The 24,799-nt window shown below is 40.5% G+C and overlaps 1 protein-coding gene across 7 annotated transcripts in view; it reads right to left on the minus strand.

The window, feature by feature from the left end:
• The window catches only part of LOC147358375 (uncharacterized), a 194,144-nt gene that overhangs the window by 118,534 nt on the left and 50,811 nt on the right, over positions 1-24,799 (minus strand). For 2 of the 7 annotated variants that reach the window (XM_086340977.1, XM_086340973.1), the window contains exon 2: positions 14,547-14,676. The exons of the other annotated variants lie outside the window; for them this stretch is intronic. The gene's annotated coding sequence lies outside the window, so the exon portion shown is untranslated. The remainder of the gene's footprint in view (positions 1-14,546; positions 14,677-24,799) is intronic. 7 annotated transcript variants of the gene reach the window in all.

Here is a 24,799-nt window from a genome sequence, read left to right on the forward strand (position 1 = left end):
TAAGGGATTCCTGGGCCTGAGAAGACTCATATAGTCAGAGGCCAAAACAAAAAGTGCTGGATTATTTTGCTTGGTTCCTGGAAACCAAATGCAAATCTCACCAACAATCAATATTTATCATATCTAGCATTATGAAAAGCTCCAGACACGGCACTGGAAATAAAATATGATGTTGTTAAGGATGACAGTGACCATGAGCCTGTGCTTTTAATCTCAGGATCTGGGCTGTGTCCTCTGAGGCCTGAACTCACTCACATTTGCTCAAAGATACCACTCTGGGGTTGCTCTCCTAGACAAGGAAGCACATGCTTTGAAGAGCCACAGCATTTAATTCTGCAGACAGTTACTGTAAGATTGGTGATATTATTACCCCCCAAAATGGTTCCTTTGCAAAATATAGATCAGAAGAGTAAGAGTAAGGAGTAAGAGTGGAGCCTCTGGACCAAATATTTTTCAAGTTTGTACCCAAGCTCCTGGAAGAAAAGTACATCAAATCCAAATTTTAAAAATGTGAAAAATACCTGGCCTTGTCAGAATTTTAAAATAAATTGTCATTTTAAAAACTACTTTCCAGTTCCTTGCAGATGAATGTTAACTTGGTTACCAATCAAAAGCTTTTTTATGCATTTAGTCCCAAACTGTCCTGCTGCCTACAAAATCTGCAATAAAGCAGTTAGAAACCGTAGAGTAAACAAAATGTGTTCAGTAGGCTGGCAGGCTCAGGAAGCAGATCAGAAATATTCACACACTGTCAGGGTGTTTTCTGGCTTTTTCTCTGTTTTATTCATTTATACTCATGTGTGGACAAGGGGGTTGAAAACATTTTGCTACGAATGAAACCCTGAGATTTATATGTAATTTCTAAGCTTATCCTTGGGAAAGAAGCCACAATCTGTTTTCAGACAAGAGTAAAACACTTGCAATTCCCTTTGAAAAACAACGTCCAATCTTCCCTTAAATTGAGATGCCAGAGCAACTAGATTGCAATTTAAATCAGAGGACAAAATTAGCCCAGGTACACTAGGGTGGAAGGAGAGGCAGAACAGACACTGGTAAATAGCCTATGAATTCAAAATGTAGAGCCTTCTTCCTGCCCCAAGCCAGGTTTGACTTCCAACAAATTAGAGAAATAAATTGGCAGTTCACCTACAATTCCCTGGTAAACAAACATATTTCACCAGCTATTTCATGACCATCTTTTGAGCTGAGCCTTTTTAAACTCCATAAAGGACTGGGCTGTAACGGTAACTCTTGGAGTTCACAATAACCCTTGGCAGGGCTCTAATGAAAAACAAAAATCTCCACCTAATTCCAACAATTTGCCATAGTAACGGAAGCCTTCATATTATTGATACTACCCTGGCCTGAGGAAGAGTTAGAACCTCAGTGAGGGGCAGAGGCTGACAACAGAAGCTAAAATATTGCAACTCTTGAGATTCCACTTTCAAGTTGGGTTCAAAAAGCACAAATTTGGACCAATATCAACCTCAAGAAAGGACTTGGCCAAACAGCTTCATGTGTAGCAGAAAGGACCTGATCATCCTGGTTGGACAGGGGCTTGGCCAGCTAAGACTTCTTTCTGCTATTGGTAATGGATCCATTCAATGGTTCTTCTTATAAACTGGATTAAGAGTTTCACCTCCACATTCCCATAAAAGTCAGTACACCTGGGGATTAATCATGATCACAGATTCACCTACTCTTTTCTTTGGCTTCTATAACCAGCTGAGATCTCTACTGGCAGAAAATTAAGGATTTAGTAGGGAGGGATGGAACACATTCTGATGGGAGGAATTTCTACTCCACAGAGGTACCTTTATCTCTGCAAATATCTCCCACTGGCAGGTTGGCTGGAACCAGACCTATCTCTCCAAGGCAAAGGCATTTCAGGACTCAGCCCAAGGTGGCACCTATTTAGTCCAAAAGTTTGCCAACAGTAGAGCTCACAATCTGCTGAGCAGGGCTTGTGTGGTTCCCCTCACCCCCAACTCCTTCCCCAGTTAAAGGCACTGATCCCAGGTGAGGGGACATAGCCAGAGATAAGAAAGAAAGTCTTCTAGAAAATAACTTTTGCAAAGGTTCAGGTAGTGATAAGGAATGGGGCGATAAGAGATGATTTGCATGAATCTAACACTGCAGCATTAAATTCTGTCCAAGAGGGCTTTTGTCAAAAAAAAAAAAAAGCCTGCCAAATGCTGGGAAATGATAATCAATTGAAAGCAAAGTGGTCCTTCCTTACAGAAGAGTTTCAAATTCAACATCTTTTTGATGAAAGAGATGGGTTGGGAGGTAGGAAAGTGAGTTTCTAAAAGACACAGCAGATCACAAATGTGCTGATCCAACACTGTCAATGACATCTCATCCCAGATGGCAAGTGAAGGAGACACTGGGATTTAAGGCACCTAGATACTTGCTAACAGAAGACATTTGGGGGGGGTGACTAAACAAGAATCCTTAAAATGCATTGTTTAAAAGGCATATAGATCTAAAAGTAATCTAAGGAACAAGTTCAAAAATAATAAGGATCTAAACCTCAGAATAATGAGAACTCCAAATGCAGAGAATGGGGATGCTTACTAAACTCAAATCTGTTCAGAGACTTTATTCCAGGGCATGAGGCTGAGCTGCTGTAATGTACACAAGTGGGGTGTAAAGTCAATGGGATTACATTTTCCTAATTATTTTCTGCTTGAGCTTTACAGCACACACACAAAATGAGATCAGCCGGGACTTGCCTCTCTAACAAATCACTCAGATTTAAACATTGCTCACATAAACAAAGGGGGTGGGGTGGGGGGGAGAGAGGCACAAGGCTGGGAAAAGACAGAGAAGGGCTTCTTCAATCACAGTTGCAAGGAACAAAAACCTGGAGGGGGAAAAGAGTTGTTGGACCGCCACCAAATCTCCCCCACTGGAGACGAGAGCCCATCTGCTGAGCTCGGCAACTTCGCTTTAACTACCATTCAGCTCGCGTCTCTGCAGAGATCTGTCTGCAGAACTGGCAGATGGACCCCTGCTTCCCTGAGTCGCTGTGTTATTTGTTTAATAAATTTAATTAATATCCATACTGCATTGGATTTCTCCCAGAAAGGAGGCTGAAGTGCTCTCTTTCCTGATAGCTACATGATGAGTGATTTCCCAGAAAAGAGCAGATAACGGTGCCCCGGGGCCACTGAAAAATTAAAAGTACCATGTGCTTACATTTCTTTGCATGTATTCCTATGTTTTGCAATGCACTAATAGCTTTGGTGGATATTTTAACTTTATCAAAGTATGCAGTTCTTAAAGAAGGCAGATTACCTCTTCTTTCAGATCAGTTATATTTGTTGGAATGTTTTTTACAGAATCCAATTCAACCACATCACTCAACCCCAAAATGGTGAGTCATGAATGTTAAGGAGGTTCTATTTGGCAAGAAGCTAGCTCCACAACCATTGTTAACAAATTGAAAATTTTCTTTGATCATATTGAACTTGTATGATTTCCTAAGCTGGAAAATATGGTCACTGCAGAATGGAGAATAGGAAGGGTCTTGAACCAAATCAAGGCAGTAATGTACTCTGTCTTCACTAAATGCAGTGCCAAGCTCTTGTTGACAGAGCTCCTGCCATCAACAAGTATGAATTAAAACAGTGCTTCCCTTGCCTTGTTATTTAATGTCATCCTATCTTTCTTGGCAGCATATTTCATCTTAACCTAGATTTCCCAGAGCGTGTGCCCCTTGAGGATAAAATCATCTAGGAAACATTATGTCAAAGAAGGTTAAACAGGCTTCCTTGCTGCAGGACTTCTCAGAGCCTTTCATGTGCTAACAGGCACTGTGAATATTCCCATAGAGGAGGATGGGGTTCAATATAAAAGGCAGCATTTCCCAAAACCCAGGCCTGTTTGGTTCATCACTATATCCCAGGGCTTAATGTAGGGCTTGGCAGATAGTAGGTACTCATTAGTACTTGTTGAATGAATGAATCAAAGGGATGAGTGAATGAATGAGCAAAGTAAATCCATAGTGGTTTTGCTTAGAGATAACGCTTGGGTACCTGAACCTGACACGGACAAGAGTTAAAGAACAAATGAACAAAATCACCTCAACACTCAGGAAGAACTGAACTTGAACCAAACATTGAACTTGGAGGGATTCCGTTTCAAGATGCTATTTTCTTATATTAAGTTTATTCTGCATTTAAACTCTTCTCTACTGTTCAATGTTGACTTCCCTGGTGGCTCAGATGGTAAAGCGTCTGTCTACAATGCGGGAGACCTGGGTTCGATCCCTGGGTTGGGAAGATCCCCTGGAGAAGGAAATGGCAATCCTTTCCAGGACTATTGCCTGGAAAATCCCATGGACAGAGGAGCCTGGTAGGCTACAGCCCATGGGGTCACAAAGAGTTGGATACGATTGAGCGACTTCACTTTTTCACTTTCTACTGTTCAATATTCTAAACAATCCCCTCTTCCTTTAGATCATGAAAACCTGATCTTGTTGAATTTTGTAAACTTCTCAGCTCCTTGGCAATATCCTAATTTATTTGTGCTTGATATGCTTAATCTCTTCCTAGGAACTGAGTAATGAATTCAGTTCAATCGTAGGCACTGAGCTGGTGATAAGAATAAAAAAATTACTCCTTTCAAGAGAATTATTTTAAGTGCAAAAGCTCGCAAAGGCAGATTTTGAGAGTTTATTAATAATTTCAATGTGAAACTTGTCAAATTGAAATTTAAGTTTTATTTAATAGGAAAAACAGTTATTTTAATGTAGGTTACCACTCATGCACTTTGTTGAAAACAATCCCCTATTGCTCATTTTCCTTCTGTAATTTTCCTGCAACACTCCATCATGTTGATACAACACTGAGTTCACTGTCTTCCTCCAATTTCAGACACTTAACAACTCTTCTTGCTAATTAGATACTCGTGGAGAATACAAAGAACTAGCACTGGCTCTTAAATATCCAGAATAATTAGATGACAGAAATCTCTCCTCTAACTCAGCTGGCTACTAATCTCTAAACTTACAGAAAAAAAACTCTGCTGTTACCTAGTGATTTCAAGCTGATGATCGCAGTTTTATGTTGAGAAATCTTAGAAGGCTTTGCTAACATTAAAACGTTTAAGAGGAAAAGGAGAAATGAACCTTAAATAAGCAGAGCATTTTTTAAATTTCCTGCATCAAAATGTTTCTTTAATTGGAAGAACAGATAATCTACAAGTAGAATTAGGTGGCGCTAGTGGTAAACAATCTGTCTGCCAATTCAGGAGATGTAAGAGATGTGGGTTCAATCCCTGGGTCAGGAAGATCCCCTGCAGCAGGAAATGGCACCCTACTCCAGTATTCTTGCCTGGAAAATTCCATGGCCCTAGGAGCCTGACAGGCTATAATCCATGGGGCTGCAAAGAGTTGGACGCAACTGAACACACACACACACACAGAATTCAGAAAATATTATGGGCTAGATTTTAGGAAATAAGGGGAAAAAAGAAGGGGCAGGAAACTTGATATTAATTGCATGCCTACTTACATGCCAGCCAGAGGGTTCATACCTTTAATAATAATCATCAACGAGGGCTAACAGTTACGTGACAGATATTATGATAAATCTTTATATGGATATCTATTCCTGCCACCAGGTACTGTTTTATGATTTCAACTTGAGGAAACTGGGGCTCAAAGATCCTAAGCAACATGCCACAGGTCATATGACTAGTAAGTAAAGCCAAAGAGCTCAGTGTTGAACTCTGACAATCTGATTACAGGGCTCATGCTCCCAACCACTATCCGTTCCCACTTCTTGCATGTTTGCCTTCTCTCAGAGACTATATACAACAATATCAGATCCTCTTGGCCCCTCCAGAGTGGAAAAAGACATGATGAAAATATTTCACCTTAATACACCAAATATAGTAATGGCAGAACTGTGTCGTAACTGATGTTGATAAAGACAAGCCCCGAACGAAAATCTGTAAACTTCATCCAAAGCCAAGGTCCCTCTGCACTGCCTTAGCCCTCTTTTCCTCGACCACATTGTCTAGCCTATATTTCAATGTGATTTTCTCTTGCAGGTGTCATTTTCAATAGTCTACCTAATGTGATACACTGTAATTGTTTATGTTCCCTCCTCAACCTTGTCACTTTGGGAGCAGCAATTACTACAGACAGCTCTATTCAACAATAAACACAGACAAAAGACAAATAAGTACCTCTCTACAGTTGTTTGCCTTCTCCCTCAAAGACCTCATTTTCCTTCAAGGCAACATAAAATTTTTTGCTTTGTGTGTACGTGTTATTTTTTTTATGTTTATTGGAGTAGAGTTGACTTACAATGGTGTGTTAGTTTCAGGTATACAGGCAAAGTGAGTCAGTTATACATACACATACATCCACTCTTTTAGATTCTTTGCCCATATAGGCCATCAGTCAGTCAGTTCAGTCGCTCAGTCATGTCCGACTCTTTGCAACCCCATGAACTGCAGCACGCCAGGCCTCCCTGTCCATCACCAACTCCCGGAGTTCACCCAAACCCACGTCCATTGAGTCGGTGATGCCATCCAACCATCTCATCCTCTGTCGTCCCTTCTCCTGCCCTCAATCTTTCCCAGCATCAGGGTCTTTTCAAATGAGTCAGCTCTTCACCTCAGGTGGCCAAAATATTGGAGTTTCAGCTTCAATATCAGTCCTTCCAAAGAATACCCAGGACTGATCTCCTTTAGAACGGACTGGTTGCATCTCCTTGCAGTCCAAGGGACTCTCAAGAGTCTTCTCCAACACCACAGTTCAAAAGCATCAATTCTTCGGTGCTCAGCCTTCTTCACAGTCCAACTCTCACATCCATACATGACCACAGGAAAAACCATAGCCTTGACTAGACGGACCTTTGTTGGCAAAGTAATGTCTCTGCTTTTTAATATGCTGACTAGGTTGGTCGTAACTTTCCTTCCAAGGTGTAAGCGTCTTTTAATTTCATGGCTGCAGTCACCATCTGTAGTGATTTTGGAGCCCAGAAAAATAAAGTCTGACACTGTTTCCACTGTTTCCCCATCTATTTCCCATGAAGAGATGGGACCAGATGCCATGATCTTTGTTTTCTGAATGTTGAGCTTTAAGCCAACTTTTTCACCCTCCTCTTTCACTTTCATCAAGAGGCTCTTTAGTTCTTCTTCACTTTCTGCCATAAGGGTGGTGTCATCTGCATATTTGAGGTTATTGATATTCCTCCCAGCAATCTTGATTCCAGCTTGTGCTTCCTCCAGCCCAGCGTTTCTCACGATAGGCCATTACAAAGTACTGAATAGAGTTCCCTGTGCGACACTTTAGGTCATTATTAGTTACCTATTTTATATATAGCAGTGTATACAGGTCAATTCCAGAAAAATTTCACAAATATTTTCACTATCTACTACTTATAAGGGCTTCCCAGGTGGTATTAGTGGTAAAGAATCTCCCTGCTAATACAGGAGATGCAAGAGATGCAGGCTTGATCCCAGGATCGGGAAGATCCCCTGGAGTAGGAAATTGCACCCCACTCCAGTATCCTTGCCTGAAAAATTCCATGAACAAGAGGAGCCTGACGGGCTGCAGCCTATGGGGTTGCAAAGAGTCGGACACAACTGACTGACCACACACACATACATCACTTATAAATATTAATAAGCATGCCTTGAGCACCTTCTGAGTGCCCCCCTCCCCACTACTAGGTGCTGGATAGGATACACTCTGTTATCCCTACTTCACATAAATACTGTATTATTTATTTGTACTATAACAAATGACCCCCAAACTTCAAAGCTTAAAACAATAAACATTTACTCTCTCACTGTTTCTGTGGGTAAGGAATTTGGACACAGCTTAGTTGGATGTCTCTGGCTTAAGTTCTCTCATGAAACTGCAGCCCAACTGTCAGGTAGGATGCAACCTCATCTGAAGGCTCAAGCCAAGTGGGGAAGGATCTACCTTGAAGCTCATTCACATGGTTGTCAGCAATATCTATTTCCTCAAGAGCAGTTAGACTGAAGGCATCAATTCCTTGCTGGCTGTTAGCCAAAGGCCACCCTCAGTTCCTTGCTACATGATTCCTCTTCACAGGGCAGCTCCCACTGTAGCATCTGACTGCCCTCAGAGAGAGCGAGAGAGGGAGATCAAGATAGAAACCATGCTATTTATGTCACTTAATCTCCAAAGTGGGCTTTCATCAAGGCTCAGATGGTAAAGAATGAGCCTGCAATGTAGGAGACCTGGGTTTGATCCCTGAGTTGGGAAGATCCCCTGGAAAAGGGAATGGCTACCCACTCCAGTGTTCTGGCCTGGAGAATTCCATGGACTGCATAGTCTATGGGGTCACAAAGAGTCGGACATCACACCAGCTTTGCCATATTCTGCTAAGTCACTTCAGTCGTGTCCGACTCTGTGCGACCCCATAGACGGCAGCCCACCAGGCTCCCCCGTCCCTGGGATACTCCAGGCAAGAATACTGGATTGGGTTGCCATTTCCTTCTCCAATGCATGAAAGTGAAAAGTGAAAGTGAAGTCGCTCAGTCGTGACCGACTCCTAGTGACCCCATGGACTGCAGCCTACCAGGCTCCTCCGCCCATGGGATTTTCCAGGCAAAAGTACTAGAGTGGGATGCCATTGCCTTCTCCTTGCCATATTCTATGTGCTATAAGTGAGTGCAGGGCCAGCCTACATTCAAGGACAAGGGATTACATAAGGCTTTAAAAACCAGGAATTAGGGACCATTGGGGGAAATCTTAAAGGCTGCCTACCTACTTCCACTATCGAATTTTTGTTCCCCTAAAGGGCACACACATGAAATCTATAAAATAAATAAAATCCATATGAAATGAAATCTATAAAATAATTCGTATTTCCCAACATTTCTGTTTTAAAGCTAAATGAACACATTTAGGAAAAGTCATTCAACAAGTATTTATGGAATGGCTAATGTGCCTAATACAACCAGATATGAAAGATGCTGGGAAAGACTGAAGGCAGAAGGAGAAGGGGACAGAGAATGAGGTGGCTGGATAGCATCACTGACTCAATGGACATGAGTTTGAGCAAGCTCCAGGAGTTGGTGACGGACAGGGAAGCCTGGTGTGCTACAGTCCATGGGGTCACAGAGTCAGACATGACTGAGTGATTCAACTGAACTGAATATGACCAGACACTGTTATAGAACAAAAGAAATAACTAAAACTGTGTTGTAAAAACTCACCAAGACCACTCCCTCCCCGCTGCCACCACCCACCCCAGGCAGAAACACGGGAGAATAAAGATTAAGACAACCATTGTTCTTTTTCTAATTAAAACCACCTCAGCATTTACTGTTACAGACTATTTTAAGAATGTTTTCTGAAGCTAGAGCAGTGACAAGCAAATCTACTTGCCCACAGATATAAAATACATTCTCTAACATCAGCTTTAATAATAAGAACAGTGCTATTTCCACCCCCATATGCCTTCCTCTTCTATCTTATAGCTCAACTGATCAGAATTTGGGAGAGGAAGAGGGGTATTATTTATTGATTCCATTCATAATTCAATATACATTAAGTAGGGGCCATCAACAGTAAATGGTACAAACCAGACACCTTATCCCTGATGCTAAGAAAACACTTGAGCGTCTCCAGAATTTTAAGTGTCTCAAGGAGAAGAAAATGAGAAAGGTGAACGAAACACATTCCTTTTTTTTTTTTTTTTTGGTAAAGAAAGGTGTATATGTTTATTTTTGGCGGTGCTGCACAGCATGTAGGTTCTTAGTTCCCCAACCAGGGATCAAACCTGTACCCCCTGCAGTGGAAGCATGGAGTCTTAACCACTGGGCCAGGAACACATTCTTAATTGAAAGAAAATTTACCGAAAAGAAACTGAGAAATAATCTATACAGGAAAATAATATGAAAAAGAATGGATCTATGTATATAACTGAGTCACTTTGCTGTACACCTTAAACCAACACATTGTAAATCAACTATACTCCAATATAAAATAATAATGTTTTAAAAAGAAAGTGAGAAAATACGGAATTACCTGAATTTACCTTGAGTTGGCAAGACACCTCCCCTCGCCCCATCACCAATCAAAATAGGAACTCATGAGCTGGCTTAGGTTCAACTATAGAGAAATAACATTCCATTTTGCACACCTAAGTTTTTGAAAAAGACCTCTTAAACAAGGAAATAAATAAAATCTGCAATAAGTGCCAAGAAGAAAAGAGGGGGAATAATAGAGGGTAAGTGATGAAGAATTGCTTAGTTGAGAAAGAGCTCTCTAGAGAGGTGATATTTTAGCTGAGACATAATACAGGAGAAGATTCCAAGCATGCAAAAAGTAGGACAAGGAGTTCTCCAGGTAGAGAGTGAAACCAAGCAGGGCCCTGTGGGGCTCCTGGGCATGGAAGCCTTTCTGTCCCTCGTTTCTTGTAGGCAAGACTCCAGCTTCCATGACCTTCCCTGAGTTCCAAAGGACAGATTTGAACAGTTGCTAATCAAGGGAGAAGCAGCCAAGAAACCACTTGAGGCAAGATTAAAGGGACCAGAGAAGCGCATCAAGATCGGGAGACCAACCACCTGAGACCCTGCATACAACCTAATCTTGTCAGCAACCCCACTCTTGAACCGTTGCTATCAAATTCCTCATTAACTCCTCCCAGGTTGGAAAGCATAGTTTTTCAGAGCAGGAGCCTGCTGTGTCCCCCTTTTCCTGGCAAAGCAATAAAGCTATTCTTTTTGACTCACCCCAAACTCTTATCTCCAAGATTTGATTCAGCACCACTGCACAGAGGCCAAGGTTTCAGCAGTGAGAGGACTGCGTGTTTCTTGATAAGAGAAGGAGCCTGGCATGCCACAGAAATCAAAAGAAGGCCAGCTCTGGATGAAGCAGAGAATGGAATAAAATGAGCCCACACCAGCTACTGTGAGGGAATGGACAGGGCAGAATGGGCAGATCCGTTTTGAGGCTGCTGGAGGAATTTGGGTAAGAGATGATGGTGGCTCAATCTGGAGTATTGTTAATGGAAACAGAAGTTAGAGGCCAGAAATACTTAGGACGTAAAAACAACCAGTGAGATTGGATAGGAGGGTGAGAAAGAGGTGGAGAGAGAAAATGAGAAAGTGAGAGACAGACCGAAGAAGAAAGATGACTTCTATGAGGACGATTTCCACGTGTCTGGGTTAACAATGGGGTGAGCAGTGTGCTCCAAAAGGACCTACCTCTTCGACTTTGAGAAAACATCTTCCCATTTGCCTCATGAAAAATTCTGAAAAACCCAGTTCTCACTTGTGTTTATCCTGTCAGCCACAGGTGAAATCTTCTATTCACTGGGAAGTCAGACAGGAAACAAACTCAAATGCCTCCAGAAAGAGGGCTGAGAAATTAAGAGTATACACAAAATCCAGAAAGTGTGTTTATTGACCACATATTCCAACCATTTTATCAGACGAGAAAAGCGTGACTCTGAGAAGTTAAGGAGCAGGACCAAGTTAACTATCAGGTAAGGGAAGAACCAAGACTAGAATCCAGTTCTTCTGATTGGTCCAAATACAAATGAAGCAATATGACAAATGGGCACAATGATTACTAGCCTTGTATTCATAATTTCCTATCTTCCATCCTCCAATCCTTGGAGGAAGAGGTATGGCATTTGAATGCAAATTGCAAGGGGATGGGAGCAGGTAAAATTTTGCATCGATTTTTTTAAGAGAGCCTGTTAAACATATGCATAAGCTATGGGACACTAAACTGTAGTGGTCTTGTTGCAGGAAGGGGAACCCCTTCCAGGGCCCGAAACTGGGCTCTTGTCTAACACTTGGAAATGAATTGTCCGAGGAGACACATGTGCTGACAAAGCAAGAGATTTTATTGGGAAAGGGCACCCGGGTGGAGAGCAGTAGAGTAAGGGAACCCAGGAGAACTGCTCTGCCAAGTGGCTCGCAGTCTCAGGTTTTATGGTGATGGGATTAGTTTCCAGGTGGTCTTTGGCCAATCATTCTAATTCAGAGTCTTTCCTGGTGGCACACGCATTGCTCAGCCAAGATGGATGCTAGCAAGAGGGATTCCGGGAAGTGGATGGACAGGTGGTGTCTCCTTTCGACCTTTCCCGAACTCTTCCGGTTGGTGGTGGCTTATTAGTTCCATATTCCTTATCAGGATCTCCTGTCATAAAACAACTCATGCAAATGGTTACTATGGTGCCTGGCCAGGGTGGGCGGTTTCAATCAGTGTGTTTCCCCTAACAGTCTAAATGTTACTAAAGAAAATGAGGAAAGCATGAAAGGGAGGGAGGGAAGGACAGAGGGAGAGAAGGAGGAAAGAGAAAGTAAAAAATTTTAACCTCAAATTATATTGTTGAAAATGAACACATTTTGACCCTATATGAGCGTTAATGTAATGCCTCCTTTGTTGTACTAGGTTATGCTATGTCACTTCAGTCGTTTCTGACTCTGTGCGACCCCATAGACGGCAGCCCACCAGGCTCCCCCGTCCCTGGGATTCTCCAGGCAAGAACACTGGAGTGGGTTGCCATTTCCTTCTCCAATGCATGAAAGTGAAAAGTGAAAGTGAAGTCACTGTCGTGTCCGACTCTTAGCGACCCCATGGATTGCAGCCTAACAGGCTCCTCCATCCATGGGATTTTCCAAGCAAGAGTACTGGAGTGGGGTGCCATTGTACCAGGTTATAAATGATATGAAATTTGTGTGAAAACTTTTAATATTTCAATTTCCTAAGTCTAAGACTCTTTTTTACATTTTATAATCTTTTTTACATTTTTCTAGTCTTTCAATTCTAGTTCTTTCCCAATATGAAGAAAAGATTATCAGTTCAGAAATAGGCAACAAATGGAAAGAAAGATGATAAATGCAAGATATTATGATTTTAGCTCTAGTATTGCCTTCCCAAATGACATTTCAGTGCTACAGGCTTCTCATCTCCCTCCCCAATTCACTGACGTTTACTTTTAACTCTCCTTTACAAACCCATTCTGATACAAATTCAGAGAAAAATCTATGTAAAATAATTCAAATTGTTACTCATCTCACAGGCACATGTTTGACTAAATTCAAGTTCTCAGGAAAAGACGACTTTGAAGTCTTTCATGCAGACTTACCATCTCCAAGCTTTAAAAAAAAAAACATGCTTATGTCAACAGATCCCATTTTACATGAGAAACAAATAGCTTTCATACACATTTACACCCACCAACAGAGAAAACAATCTAGCCTAAAGCTACCCACTTTTCCTAAAATTATAGATACCCTATGCAAGTTGTAAATGTCTGTTTGAAAGCTTTAAAAAGCCAGAATTATTATTATTTTTTTTTTTTAAAGATAGCCACCAAACGTCTTTTCTCTTAAAAGGAAAGTTAATTCTCTGGGTCTGGGCACACAGCAAATTTGAAGTTTGAAAAGATGAATTGCTTCTCTTTTATATTTCATGCTCTCACACTCAAAATGGCTGGCTCAATTTAGATAACACTTTCCTCCAAACACTCCTCATTGTAAAGCACAATGTGACTGTTCAGAAAGTTATGAGTCATGGAAAAGAGGAGGTTATAAAACCTTTCTCCTCTAAACTAAATAAAATCATTTACTGCCAACCACAGGAGATAAAAGTCAAATCAGTCTTTCTGCAAGTCAGTGAATCAGTTCTATAACCTCCCACAAGATTCTTCTCAAGTAATTTGCAAAAGAATTAGCACACCCTTTGCCAAAGAAGTTGAAAAAAACATCCCACTGTGTTTCTGTAATTCACTGATGAATTTATGAGCATTGATAATTTTCTTGTCGACAGAAAGACTCACTTCACTTTTTTCCAATTCAGTTTTGTATGTAAGTGATATCGTGCAGTTTAAATAATAAACCTTAATCAAGTAATGAAACAAGGCAACCCCTGTCATTTTATTATGTCATAAACAATTCAATTTCAGGACCAATCCACAGCCAAGGGATTCATGGCTCTCCAATCATGTCTGACTGGGGAGAAAAGAGAAAGGGACAGGATCAAAGGGCCAAGCCTACTCGCCTTTCTCCAGTGTGTTCCAGTTTTATGCCAAAAAAAGCAAAAGGGTTTTAAAAATATTTTCATGATAGTAATCTACTTACAGGGACCCATAATAAAGAGTCCGTGATTCTTCTTAATATAAAGACATAAATACTACCGCTAGTTAGTGCTAGGTGAGTGCCTCTTCCACATACGCATTTATTATTTACTTGGCTCGTTTTCCACTCAAGGGCTAGCACCCCCACCCTAACCCTACCCCAACGCTTACCTGCAGCCCCATTTCACTCTACCCCAATCTCCCAGTCCGCTGCTGGGACCCAAGGTGGTGCGCACTGATCCAACTCGTAACATGGCTCTACAAAAGTAGTCCACCAGGTGGCCAATCACGGACCGCCCTCTAGTGACGCCTCCACAGTGGTTCCTCGGAAGAACACAACTCACAGTATGTGGCAGAGGCATGTAGCTCAGGCATTTGCCAACTGCCACAGCACTAATTCACCTGTGGGCTCTCCCATCAGTTCCACCTGTTACACACGTGGATAAAGGAACTCACCTGAAAGACGATGCCAGACGTTGACAAATCAAATTTCAGGAAATGGAGACCCAGTTGGCGTCCACATCAAGAGGCACCCGATTTTTTAGGAAAATCCTCAAATCACAGCAAAGCATTACAGATGAATAAGCTGATGAAAAAGAAGGGGCTAAACTTTACCTTGTTTGGGCCCACTCCATCCTTCCAAGTGCTAAACAGGATTTTATTATCTATTTTTATTAATGTTTATTTCCACGTCCAACCCTGCAACACATGTTGTCTTCAAAACAAATCCTTAGGCAAATGGTAACTTTCCATAATATCACAAGACTATGCAGATGTCTTTGGCAACTCTGGCATCCTAGGATTTTGCACATATAGATTCCTTTTTTAAGTATTACATTCAATTTTGAAAAACTTATCTATTTGAGGTCCAGATCTGGATTCCTCCCTCTGAATAGAAGAAGTAGTAGAACTAGTAAATTTGTGTGTATGTGCATGCACACATATGTGTAGGAGAAGGTTGTTAGATGTTAGGAATGGACAAGAAAAATGCTGGGGAAGACTAGTAGGCCAATTAACACAGCCCCCTAGAGCTACTTTAAGAAATATCTTAGATCTAAATGGTACTTTATAAGCACATCTTTATAGTTTATAAGCCCACGTGTTTCTTTATTAAAAGCCTCATTGCACCTAAAACTACTCAGATGAGTGATAATTTAGTACAAATTGAAAACAGAATTCTGTACCCAAGTTCTGTGCTTCTTCAGGCAGTTTATACTGTGAGATTTTTATCCCCAATATTCAGATGTAGGAGAGAGCTGGGAGAAATCTTATAACCCTAAAGACTCTTAAAACCTCTAAGCCAAAGTAAACAGGCCAAATGTGCTAATCATCGGGCAAATGGAGACAGCTAAGACCTCCACTCAGAGCTTTAGGAAGATATTCTGAAGTTCACATTAGCGCAAATAGGATTTTCAGGATATGAATTTCACTAAAGCACAAATTGAATCATGTCGGTATAATCCACACATATTTCTGCCAGCTGGGATCCTGGATGTTGAGATGTGACCATCTCTCCATGGACCTGAAGCCACCAATCTGTCTCACCTGGGTTGCTACACGGCCATCAGATGGAGACACTGTGTGGTCACTACCCTAACAAACAGATTCAAAGCACCTAAGTCTAGGGAAACAGCTACAGCTCCCATTTCCAATCTCCGGAGCCACCCAGTCCCTCTGCAATGGAGTATCAATACAGAGGCTAAACGAATTGTTTACTTAATTGTGCTGTGCAAGCTGAATAATTGTGCGCTTTCCAGAAAGGCTTTGTAACCAATGAGATAGCGCTGGATCTGCCAAAACCTTTACCTTGAAGCCAACATCCTTTCTTTCTAATACAGTCTGTCTCCTATCACAAATAACGGCAACTGTGGTATTATTGCCAGAGGAGGCAAAACCATGGCAGAAACATCAAAAATCGTGTCTTTCAAAATGGAAAAATCTCCATTAAGCTGCTGATGAGAACTGCTATCTCCGAATATGCCAGTGTGAAACCTTTAGTCACAAACTGGGATTAGTGGATTACACACTGAAGCAGCCAACAAATGGCAACCTGAATCTACCTTTAGGGTGAGCAAAATTGGTCCATTAAATACAATAACCACATTTTGAGGGGATAAGAGAAATGTGATGAAAACAAGAGGGAGTGTTGGGAGCTGTTTTTAAAATACCAAATATTGTGCAAGAAGGCTAGAAAGATGGAAAATAGAATATTATGTACCAGTCAAAGTCTCTAGGACGATAAAAATCAATACCAGGTTAGAAAACAGTGAAATAAGGTATGTTGAGTGAAACAAAAAAAAATCTAAGGACAGCAACAACCAAATTTTTAGCCAAAGAAAACCCTATATTACTTAATAAGTCAAGAGAATAAGACCAAGACAGATGTCTTTTTAATTCTTTCCCTGAAACTTGCTTCAAGCATTAAAAAGCACAACGGAAGTTCTCGAAACACTTGCTTCTGGTAGAGAAATTGCTTGCAACACATCACACTTGTTTTTTGGTTTTCATTAAGTTACTTTTCAACAGATAAGGTTCCAAAAACATGGTTCAAAATTGAGAAGTCTCACTCCTACCCTAGTCTCCAGCCATCCATCCCTTTTCTCAGAGACAATCACTGTTTCTTGTTTCCTTCCAGACCAGAAATCTAAGTATTTTTATATTTTATTTTATAATAATTTTCCTTTGATATGTTCTTACCTATTTGTTACCTTGTTTTTATTTCTTGCAACAGTTTTTCATTAATAATAATCAAGGTCTTTTCTTCTTGGTAGGTCTATGTTCATATAGTTTGAGATTCTCCAGTTGGCTGTTTCTTCTCAGTTGTCATAATCCCCCATGATACAGTCTAATTGACATGTCTCACTAACAGGATTAGGACTTTAGAAAACCAGTATGCATCAGGATCTGACAAGAATGCAAAGATGCTATTTTTATGCAGGTACCCTTCAAAAAATACCCAGATTTAAAACAAATGGGAATACAACATGGAACAGCCACCAAACCAAAGTTCTAAGTGGGTTTGAGTCTCGACAGGACAGTCTTATATCCTGATTCAAGTGCCAGCTGGCTTGGATTTTGAAACATCGACCTCATCTGATTTTTCAGGTTTAGATTGGTCCAGAGCAATACAGTTCTGCTTTTACAAAGTTTGCCTTACACCAGTTTGCTTTTACAGAAGACCTACATTAGTATCTGTTTGGGCTAACCAAAAGAAGTTCGAAGAGGATTTTCACTTTTATGAAAAAGACAAAAAGAGAAACTAGCGTTCAGTGTTTGTGCTGTAGGTAGCTGTTACCGAGGCAGCTCGAACCCTGAGCAGGGAGAGTGGCACCGCCAAGCTCCTTCCCAAGAAATAGGCTGGGTGTCTCAGCACCAAGCTGCAATAGCTTTGAACTGTGTCTGTGCTTTATCTCTGTGTTTTTCATGCATCCAATAGCAACATGTATCCTAAGTTAATTGCTTCTTCACTTTCACTTAAGCCGCTTAGGCTCACGAAAGGTTTCTTAGGAACACTTTCTTTCTGATAGCGTGGGAAACCTGTATTGGCCTGGGTGTTTGGGAGTGGGGAAGAGATGATGGGTGCTGGGAGGCAAGATAAGCAGGGTGCCCCCAACAGGCAGAGAGGCCTTCCAAAGAGTCCTTGCTAAGAGAATACTCGAGTGGAAGTTAACACGCACATTTCAAATACTTCGGGTCAATTTTTTTTTCCCTCCCCAAATTCATCTGAAGCTATGGATAGTTAGGGAGGGAAAAAAAAAAAAAAACCTAGGTTCTAGCTCTGGTCTAGTTTTGTGTACCCTTGGCTTAATCACCTTCGATTCACTCTCCTCATTTATAAAATGAGGACCTTGACCGTGATGAGTTCTAAAGCCCTTTTTACTTTTAATCCTCTCAATCTAAGATTCAGTTTCTCTCCATATATTGACTTATATGCCAGTTATAAGGGCATAATTTTTTTTTATTTCCCACAAATTTATTTACTGTGAAATAACACACTTGGTATAAATATTTTAAAATCCTCATCAAGGAAAAGAAGTGACCATAGTGGACAGCTGTCATTTTGAAGATGTCCATCATACATTCCCCCTCCTTGGCAGCACCTGGATTGCTTTAGGGGGAAGTATCTGTGTACACCTGAGGGGAGATAAGCCCAAGTGTTTGTCTCCCCACTATAAAAGCTTAAGAAGAAACTGGAAATTTCCTTCTGCCAGAGTCTCCTCTCATAAATCAGTACTTCCATAGGATGGATGTGTGACCATCAAATTTTCTCCTGCAGGACTCTGAATCTTTAGTAGAACAACACAAAAACAAGACAAACAGCTGGAGTTCATTCACTCCAGAAGTGAGACCTTGGCAAGACTGTGGAGTAACTCCTGCTACAAGGCTTTCTATCCTTTCATTCTGAAGTTTTCCCTTAAATCCTACAAACAACCCAGTGTCCTCCCAATAAATTCTCTTTTCTATTTAAGATAGTGGTTTGCTGCATACTGATCTACTTCCAAACTTAATGGCTTAAAATAATAATCATTTATTTGCTCACAGTTCTACAGATTGGCAGTTTGGGTAGGGCTCAGCTGGGATGGTGTGTCTCTGCTCCACGTGGTACCAACTGGGTTCATTTCAACATCTGCAGTCAGTGGAAAGATCTGCTGGGGGCTGACCCTGGATTGCCTCACTGACTCACTTACTTGGAAGCTGGCTGAAGCCATCAGCTGGAACACATCAGTTCTCCACGTGGCACCTCACCCTCCAGTAGGCCATACTGGAGGAATGCTCAGAGAGAAAAGCAGAGCTGCAACTTCCCTTACATCACATTCTATTGATCAGATAGTTTAAAACCAGCCCAGATTTAAGGGGTGGGAAAAGAGACTTCATCTGTTAATGGAAGGAGTAACAGAGAAACCTTCCCGGGTAAAGGGGATACAGGGAGACATGATTCATTGGGGACAATTACTATATGAATTTACCATGGTAGAGTTCATTTCTGTTGCTTGCAGCCTAAGAATGATAACTAATACATCAATCTGTGTAATGGGACATGGAACACATTAGATTTGGAAGCCTCAACATTGAAGACATTTTCCCTGTTTCTATCTCACATAGTAATGAGACTATTTGGAAATAATGTGGTATCATGGTAGTGGGACTGTAAGAAGAATGAATTTAAAGTGAAATTATCATGTTTCAAGTCTTGCCAGCTATTTAGTTACGTAATTTTAAACCTACATAATCTCTGTGACTTCATTTACATATATGAATGAATGGATGGATGGATGGATGAAATGGAGTGATAGGATTTGCCTGAATTGCAAATATTGTGGTAGATATGAAGTAGAGTAACTGTGTGAAATACAGGAAATCTTCACTTTGTACTGTAGGACAGGACCATAAAATGATCACACAAGTTGATACTGTGCAAAACTGGCTTAATGGAAAACATTGTAATTGTTCCATGACCTCTAAACATTTTTGTCAAAACATTACAACCTCTTTCACTGTTGGTTATAAATGTATCAGGAAATAAAAAAAAAAAGAACAAAACTTTTTGCTTAGTATGCTATCATTTAAACTAGTAAAAACACTAAAAATAAAGTATCTTATTTGTTTGCAAAAAAAAAACAAAAACGATCAAGATTAGCTTGGGTTGTGTTTGCCTTCTTGTCTTCATATAACTGACAGTGTGGAATAAGGATCTTTTCTATGCCTTGGCAAATTGTCACACTGCTTTTTAAGTTAGCATCTGCTTCCAACATTTTATCCCTTATATTTTCAGGGTCATGAAATGTCTCCAAGAGTTTCTTTTATGTGAATTTTTTTGCTGGTGTCACTGCCTCCAGGACATTTTTATCCTTTCATACAACCACTTTCCTTATTTATGTCAGTAAATTTGCCTTCACTAAGTTCCTCTGGATGTATGTCTTTCGAAAGGCAGTAGTATCAACATTCTCACAATCAACTCTTTCTTCTACATTGCATTTATGTTTAACTCAAACTTCACTTTCAGCATTATTTTGTTTCTTTTGTTGAACTTCCATTTTTGCTGGACTATTCTTTAACTATTCATATTTGTAAAATGTCACATGAGTTTATCCTGGGAAACAAAGAGGCAACACAAATACACACTTTGCTGTCCGTTTGTGAGCTGTAACAGGCGCGCAGTATCAATCACTGCAAGAAGTGACAAGATTGGTCCCTGATGGTAAATGTGCATCTGCCACTTATGTAGTGACTTGTGGGCCAAAGTGTTAGTGGCAATGTTTGTAGTTTACACAACTTCTCAGTGAATATATTTGGTAACTGAAATTTGAACCATGTTTTTGGGAGACTGATGTTATTTAAATAGTGGTAACTGAAAGTGTGCATATAGAACTATGCAAAGTAAACCATTTTAAAGATGACGTTGAGTTTAATTATTGCCACAGTTGTTATTAAAGAGAGAAAGGGCAGACCTCATTTTTACTGTATTAAAGAAGGAGTTCAATTTAATTCAATCACTATTTGGCTCCAACAATTTTTATCTTTGCCACTACAAGGTCTGAAGATTAGTACTAAGTGCAAGCAAACAAGAGGGGAGGAGGAAGGACTGAAAAAAAAAACAAAAAACCCTGCATTTTAACCTTTCCACAAAGGCCTAGAGGAAAACAGAACACACCAAACCCAAAGGTCAAAGAAAAGTGAGGGAAGATATTGTCCAAGTTAAGTAGCTCTTTCTACTGCTCTTTACTTCCATGGCCAGAAGGAAAATATTTCAATAACTTTCCAGGAACGGGGCTGGTAATCTCCCAGTATTCACCTGCCTTTCTTTCTTAGTAGCAGAATGCCAATTTTTGGCTGGTTATGCTGCTGCCCAGAATATTTCCCTTGCAGCTAGTTGTGTCCATATGACTTACTACTGTCCAATGAAACATGAGTGAAAGGATTGAGGGGTTGGGGGCAACACCTTAAAAGGAGCTTATTCTATTAGGAGAAGCAACCTTTTGTCCTTCCTACTGAATAGAATGTGGGCAAGACATTAGAAAGTCATCTGGGACTAGGAGGCAATGTTGAGAATGGAAGTCAGGCATTGGGATTGTGGAACATAAAAAAAGACCAGAGCCTGAATCCTTTGTGGCTTTATGCAAACACCGTACCAGCTCTGGGCTCCTCTCTCCACACTACTTTATGTGTATTTAACCCATTCTTTCTTACCCACATCTGAACACAGTTCCTAATTGATGAAACAAATACTCTTCTCTAGCCAATGGGCTGTATGAATGACCCAAATAACAATGACTGACTCTTGCATCACTCTACACAACGAAGGTCCCAAATGAGGCACAAACCCATGGGCAAAACAATACCCTCCACATGGTGTTGCATATTTAGGGGAACAAAAACTTATGGTTGTTTGTAAAATCCTAAAACAGATTCTGATAATCAAGACTCAAACACAGACCTGACTTAGAAACTGTTTGTACAGAAAAAAAAAAAAAAAAAGGATGAGAGGGAAGGAAAGAAGTACTAGCTCACAGCTAGCTTGTTATGAATCAGAGAGTATGGGTGGGAAACAGAAGCCCCAAAATATAATTCAGTATAAGGCTGCCCTCATGTAAGGATCTAGAGGAAAACAAAGGAGGTCCTAGCTCAGTGCTGGTCTCCTGTTAAAAGGGACATTTAACAAACAGAAGTAAACTGAGGTTATAGAACAACCAAGGTGATCTGGACTTCCCATTTTGTGAGGGATGGGAGAAGGAACTGGGGTCATGTCTCTGGGAGCAAAGAAGACAAAGAGGTGTGACTGGTGTTTCGAATAGGTGAAGTGATGCCTTGTGGAGGAGGACTTGGCTTTAATCTGCATGGTTTCAAGCACTGGAACTAATGAGTGAAATAAAACATACTTCAGCTCAATAAAAGGAACAAACCTTCTGAAAATTAGAATTTTCCAAAACTGTAATGCACTTCTTTGTAAGGCAGTGAGTTATCTGACTTGGTAGTGAATCTTTTTAAAAGTAGGGACCATAATGGAATTCAGGACTTTTTCTGAAACTCAGGATAGAAAATGAAAACTCTGTTGTATCTCCAGATCCTTGAAAAAATGAAGTGATTTGGATTCTAAGACGACTGTCAATGAAGAATAAGGAGGTTGCACTGGATGGGAAAATGACCCAGGTGGCTCTTCCATTCTCATTGCACTATTAATCCTGTATTTTCCTGTTACATGTAAAGTAGTCCATATGCAATGATCCAGGCGTTGGATAAATGCTTCCTGAGGAAAAGTATGATGATTGTAGCGGCCAGAACTCTTCCACCTGTAAGTGGATGAAACCAGCTAAGACTAGTCTGGGGGTAAAAATAAGAAATTCAATGGCAGGGGTAATCAAACAATGTGGTCAGACTCTTTCTCCACCTCTTGGATCAATTCTCTCCAAGCTGGCTTCAGGCAGACTCTTACCATGGAGAAGCCTGGACCACCTCTGTCAGCTTCATACATCATTCCCTAGCCTAGAAATTTCAATGGACAGAGAACTCTTTTTTACTCAAAAGTCTTATAGCTGACTTGGACTAGCCTGACTTCAAACACAGCTCGTTGTTTATCCACTTTCTGTGGACTTGGATTGACCAGCTTGGGTCGCATGAACTGAGGACAGGGCACAAATGGTTTCCACAAGGAAAAGACGCTTCTGATGTACAGATGCTGTGAAGATAAAAATAATAAATGTGCACTACAATGACACAACGAATGCAGTGGATTTTTTAAATGGAAACTTCTGGGCCCTTTATGAATCTCAAAATAGGAAATAGAAACACCATTGTACCCTTTTGCTTGTTTTGCTGTTGTTGTTATTGCTGCTCACACAGTGCAACATGCTGAATCCTGGTTTCCCAACCAGGCCTTGAACCCACGAACCTGCAGTGGAAGTGCAGAGTCTCAGCCACGGAACCACCAGGGAAGTCCCAGAGTACATGAGAATATGAAGTGAATTTGATTCTAGGCCTTAATCTAAAATTCTAATACTCGGGCAAACAATAATTTTAACATGTCTGTCTTTTCATCAATTCCCTCTTTTTCTTCTTAAGATGCCTCTGTTCACAGCTTTATCAGACAAAATAATAGCAAATGAAGAGAAAAGCCTAAAATGTTTATCAAAGTGGATGAAGGCATGGCATGTAAGAAAAATTATTCATTAATAGTTAAAAAAATCTTTATATTTAATATTTAGGTGACATATTTCTACTTCAAGAGAAGTAAACATTATAATCATGAATAACATACAGAAACACAAACTCCATTTATTTGTAAAATAAACTCATTTTCTTTTCATATGAATGCAAAAAATGACCGAATACCATATGTTCCATTTGCCATGATTCTAAGACAGCAAAGCTACACAATTTCTAGATCATTAACTTGTCCTCCTATTTGTCCATGTCTTACCGTTCTGCTAGGTAAGTGTTCATTCATTCACTTTGATAACGCTACTTTTTGTAGGTTTGGTATTTCATTTGTTCAATTACTCCATGCAAAACTGCAGCAGCCAGAAAGGGCAGGTATGGAGAAGAAAAGTTCCCACCCCACAGTTTCCCTTAAAGAACAAGAACTCAGGACTACACTCCCAATGGTTTCAAACAAAAGGGGCTTTTGTCTTTTGCTAGTTTCAAGTTTGAAAAAGGCATCCATACCCCCTCGTTTTATATCACTGGAGCCAGGCTGAACGCCACAATATTGAGGACAGCACAATGGCACAACATAGCAGCATGTCAGCTCTGTAAGTGGTGGGTGGGAAGGTAGGGAAGAGGAAGGAGTCCCTGTAGTCACACGGAAATCGTGGAATCGTCCCTAGAAGGGAAGAGGAGCAATCATGGGGCTCCAGGTGATCTGCATAAAATCGGAGATGTAGAAATAAATCCCAAAATTAGACCTGAAAAATACAACTCAGGGTCATGGGAATGATACAAGAGAGAGATTCTGAAGTTAGAGCAGCCATGTATCATAAAAACCTGAGTTTTCCATTTTTATTACACTGCTTAGCTATCCACAGAGATTTCTTCTAGCCAGCTTAATCTTTTCAAAATGGTTTCATGAGATTGAGAACATTTTGAAAAAAAAAAATGTACTCAACTTCTGGGACAAGCTGTAGATGTCACACTAAATAGCATAGTCTGTGTGACTTAGAATATAAGTCATCAGTAGATGCTTACCCAAAAAATCAAATAGGAGCTAGTATACAAGCTGAATACATAAACATGTTAATAGGACGAAAGAGCAAAGCAGTAACAAGAGGTATAAGAAAATGCAGCAACTCACGACAGGGGCATGCCTACACAATTATAAATTTACTACTTCTCTTTTGGAGATAAACTCAGGAGTTTATAAAATGAACAAACATAGTAACTACAAAAAGACCATCATGATTTATTGAGCATGAATAAATCCTTTAATAAAAGCATTGGAGGACTTCATCAAATTCTTTCTAGAGGTAGGCATTAATCAGATCAGATCAGTTGCTCAGTCATGTCTGACTCTTTGTGACCCCATGAATCGCAGCACGCCAGGCCTCCCTGTCCATCACCAACTCCCAGAGTTCACTGAGACTCACGTCCATTGAGTCAGTGATGTCATCCAGCCATCTCATCCTCTGTCATCCCCTTCTCCTCCTGCCCCCAATCCCTCCCAGCATCAGGGTCTTTTCCAACGAATCAACTTCTCCATTTTATAGAAGAAGAAAGTA

This window comes from Bos grunniens, chromosome 15 (genome assembly GCF_055505025.1).
Source record: "Bos grunniens cultivar Pamir isolate PY7600 chromosome 15, Bosgru_T2T1.0, whole genome shotgun sequence".
Lineage (NCBI taxonomy): Eukaryota > Metazoa > Chordata > Mammalia > Artiodactyla > Bovidae > Bos > Bos grunniens.